The following is a 4,870-nucleotide window of genomic DNA, read 5'->3' on the forward strand; positions in this document are numbered from 1 at the left end:
TTCTTTTATAAGCAAAAAAAAAAAAGAAAAAAAAAAAAAGAAACTACAGAAGCACCAGTGGTAGAGAGATTGCCTTCAGAGGACAGATTCTTCCACTTGCTGATTCAAGCAGATGACCTTACAGATGTAAAAGAAATGAACAAAAAAATACCAATAAATATAACTTTTATATGCTGTGCTAATACATAATCTACCATGTCTAATGAAGCTTTTTAACTCTTCTCTTGCCCATACACTGTTGGTTTCTGACTGACACTCCTTTCTCTTGGTTTTGGGGGAATGCCTCTATGTTCTCTCTTTATGTAACTCAGAGCACAGCTTGGATTTACCAAAGCAAAGTGTGAGCAGCATCCATCCGCCAAGAGTAAATAAGTGTGAAATCTAAGAACCCGAAGTGGTTACAGGATCAGTTCAGAGGCTGGCTAAGCCTTTGCTCTGTAAGGTTGCATTTTTGTCTGTGGAACAGAGAGTACTGAAGGAAACAGTGTTGAATAGAAATCAGCTTGAGTAAGAGCAGGAAATACCAGCCGCGTAAACCGGCACAAAAACACTAACTCAAAGCCTTGTATGACAGCCTCCTTTCTCCTCAAAATATGTAAGCAGCAAACTGCAGGTGTCTAGAAATGTTTCTCTTACAACGTGAAACTCTTGCTTCCATGGTTCCTCAATAAGAAGACATATGGACACAGACGATTTTCACTTAACTCAGTTGAGGCAAACAAAACAGCAGAAGCTATGGTAAATGCAGACCTCTCTGATCTCAGACTAAATGACAATTTTAGCACTAACACTTGTCCAGATGCTTTTGTTACAGATCAGAAAACCTGTTTGGCAAGCTCTCACTCATTTGGCTATAAGTATTTCAGTTGCCCTCCCACTAGATGTGGTCTCACCACATAAGTCATGTTTCAAGACAGAGTGAACAGATGAGCTTGTCTTACTCAATCACTAATATTGATTCACACATTCACACGGAAGAAAATGCAACTTTGAATTGTCTTGGCAGAGAATACACCTTACACATGCACAATTAAAGATTAAGGAATTAGCAGGTGCCCTAATCGAAGCCCTTCACAGTGGGTTCTATGATTTGACCACACTTCATTATGCTTGTCCTCTTTGTGCTTTGAAGTGACCTCTGACTAGGTGCACATTTTGCTATGGTTTATGGCAATTATGATTCTTGTTCATGGTAGATTGCCTAGAATCTCTTTGGACTATCTAGTGTATAATCTTTCTTTATGTATTTCTACTATACTACCATATGCATTAGCACTGGCCCGCTGGGTACCATTTTATCTCAGCTTTCATGTATACATTCTAATTATTTTACTACTGCACTGTCATTGGAGCTTAATGTTGGAAATAGAATCCACTTCTCACTGAGTCCACGACAAAATTATGACTCGTGACACCTTAGGTTAAGCTTTCAGTAATAAATATGAAATAGTAGGGCATTTCGTAGCATGACAAATACTAAATTAGTAAGTTAAAATCATCTAAAATGAACAAATAAATGTATAACGTCCTGAAATAAATACATATTAGAAGAAACCCTAGCCATAATGGCATCATGTTTTTAAAAGTAACATTTTATCATATGATGAGTTCTATGGTAAGCTATTATTGCTACTTGTTTTTTTGCATAATGGTAGTGCCCAAAGGTTTGGGCACGGTTATGCTAGACACTGAATAACAGTTTTATCTGTATCTATATTCCTCCTACCCTGGCTAAGCATCAGTTTTTCTCTGCTTGGTCAATTTCCACAATCTCTCTTCTAAATATCCTTAAAACTGTGCCACTTCCAAGTGTTCCACTATCCACCTGTCCTAGGAAATAACCTTAAAATATTTTTTTTACTCCATCTTAATCTTATCTTCCCACATAGTCAGAAGAAGTGTCTGAACGCTGCACTCACTAGTTCATACACCTCAGAATTCCCATATATTTCCTCTTCTAAATCAGTCCCAGCTAGCAAAGTCCTTGGTGTTGGTGTTAACCTTTCCCAACATTGCTTTCATCAGGCTTTTAGGAAAAACTGCTAAGATCATCTCTTGCCTTTGTCCCCATTGCAGTCGTGGCTGATCAACACTCCACCACATGCCTTGGCTCCTCAATCAACAGTTGCAGAGTTGTTTTTCTTGCACAATGTGTTATCATTTGTTGCTGCTATAAAGTGGCAACTAATTATCTCCTTTCCACCACCTTCACTGAAATTGATAGGGGATGGCATTTTAAGGGGACATTTTAAGAGCATTCATCAGCATGTTATGTTTGAGGTAACAGTTGTTTTCAAACCAGGCAGTAGACTCACTCTTCCTTGTTCTTTCTAGAATGTTCCTCCCTCACTCCTTGTTTCATACAGCATGCATGGGGATGGCTTTTGATAAGAAAGCAGTATAATAATGTCGCCGATTCACAGTTATTCATTTCTTTGCATTTTTGGAAAGAGCTGTTAATTCATCAAACAGATAAATAATGGAGACCAAATACAACTAATTGCTAAAGAACATCACCCCCAACATGTTGTTGCCTTTTAGAGTGGCAGAATATTCTTGTATTCAGTATACACCCAGACAAATTAGAGAGGCGCATTTTATACTGAGATTTGTGGCAGATCTCTTTTAGTATTCATAGGTGTGCCAGCATAATACAATTCATTTAGGAATATGACACATCTGTGTAATTTGTAGGTGTTGACTGTCTAACCTTCAGACAACTTGATGGAAAAAAATAATTCATCCATAACAGAGACCTTTATTTTTCAATCCATAACATTCTATTTAATGTATTAGAAGTACATGAAAAGAATAGAAAACCAGGAAAAGTACAACAACTGGAAGAGAAAGAAATGCCTTACTGTATAACATTTCAGCAAATAATGTAAAGATGGATTATCCCATATTTTCAAATACTTTATAGTGAAAGTTCTATCAGTCTATGGGTCTATCTTACTTATCTTTGTGATAAAGTAAGAGAAAAACCATTGCAGTCATATACAGATATGACATTTATTTTTCCAGCAATTCAGACAACTTGAACATGGCAATATTGAGGAACATGTTATGAATATTTCATCTCATGATTGGAATCATCTTCAGATATAATGCTCTACATTCACATGCCGTAACTGGGAAGTGACATATACAGTTGCATAATGTATTTACATCCCAATCATTTTTATCAAAATAAAACAGAAGTTACAGATAGCCAGGGAAGGATAATAAAAAAGATAATGTGCTCTTCTAATTTTAAGTCTCTTGTATTTAAAATAAACTATGTCATTGCAAGAGAGGAACTTTTGATTACTCTGAATAATAAGACCTTTAACTTAAAAAGGCAAAGTGCATGCTGGGGCATTTTGACACTCAGGAGTGTCAGAGTGCCAAGATGCTATTATCTGCACCATATGAACTAGTTCACAACTATCCCAGGGCTAGTAATTCTGCATTTCAGGAAATGCAATTGATGGTCATATTACACTTTTCATATTTGCACTAAGAGTGTCTCCCAGGCATCCTTTGCAGATTATGGTCCCACCTGGATCAGGAATAGGTCATGAGCGAGGGTTTTCTCAGTGAACTTATCTTCTTGTTTTTGTTGTTCTTTTTTTCTTTTTAATTTCCTGAGGTGTACACAGTATACAATTTCCCTTCTCTATGTTCCATGAAAGCAAATTTTTTGAAAGAGGTTTAGGTGAGACAATACTGTCCTATGGAAGCAGACCCTGAACTGAGTTCCCAGCTTCTTTCGGGGGCCTGCTTGTGTCTGTGTCCCCCAGCAAACCCACAGGCATGAATTCTTCACCCAGAGCTTTGTTCCACTCTCCACACTCCTTCTCCACTCCCCTCTCCCAACTTCGGACTCTGTGGCCTCCTTCACAGCCTCATTTCCTCCCATCTGCTGTGTGCTGGCATTTTTCTCTACAGGAGGTCTCCGATGATCCTATTGGGTATAAAAGTGCTTTAGTGATCAGTAATTTGGAGTCAGTAAACCTCTTTAGCAATAGGACTTGTTACTGAGTGCAAATGCTGCTAGCTTCTTTTCTAGCCTGCTTCCCAACCCCAGGCTTCTCCTTGCAGGAGGGGACAGCAGAGCCTAAGCATTTGCCAGTCATGCAGTTAACAGCAGCAATTGCTCCAGATAAAAAGAGCTACATCATCATTACCAGGAGGGAGGAGTGAGTCTAACAAAACACTTTGCATGAACAATCGGGTAATTGGATCCCTACTGGATATGCAGCCTGAGTAGTAATTTCAGATGGCACCGATGGTGTTATAACAGAAATTATACCTCTATTATCATATTCCAACAGATCCAATTCTAACCCGAAGCAAAAGGTTGAAAGGCACAGCTACATCCGTGCATACCAGAACTTTTCTGGAAAGGCTAATCCACTTTGAAATTTATGCCAAATTGGCAAAATCCTCCACTCCTTCTGAACTCAAACTCTTTCGTTTAGGCACACAGGGAATGTGAGAAAGCAACCTTTTCCAAAAATACACAAAAGAAGGAAAAACCTCCTTTACCACCCAGTATATTCTATGTCTCTTGGCTGCATGAGTGGGAAACATTTTGGAGAGTGATAGCGTGCGTGGATGTGGTGTGCTAGCTTTTTTTTCAGTAATGAATTTTATGCCTGCCTGTTTCTGTTCCATTGTCTATTTTTAATTCAAATATGTAAAAGCTTTTCTTAATACAGACTCCCAGGTGTCAGTTGCTGCCTGGAGTCCCTTTTCTTTCCTCTATTGTTCTCTTAATTGTTACTTCAAAACAATTAGCTGGGCATTCATATGCAAATAAATGCAAATGTACAGGGGATTGGGTGTGAGAGAATACCACCACTCGTTAATTTCCACTTCAAGGTCT

General features: G+C 38.3%; 1 long non-coding RNA gene across 1 annotated transcript; it reads right to left on the minus strand.

The window, feature by feature from the left end:
* Positions 1-3,583: 3,583 nt before the first annotated feature.
* Positions 3,584-4,418, minus strand: LOC310898670. Its single transcript, XR_014583520.1, has 2 exons — positions 4,295-4,418; positions 3,584-3,946 (listed from the first exon to the last, which is right to left on the minus strand). It is a non-coding gene; the product is annotated as an uncharacterized lncRNA (long non-coding RNA).
* Positions 4,419-4,870: the final 452 nt, after the last annotated feature.

Source organism: Anser anser, assembly GCF_964211835.1.
Source record: "Anser anser genome assembly, chromosome: 4".
NCBI classification, from domain to species: Eukaryota; Metazoa; Chordata; class Aves; order Anseriformes; family Anatidae; genus Anser; species Anser anser.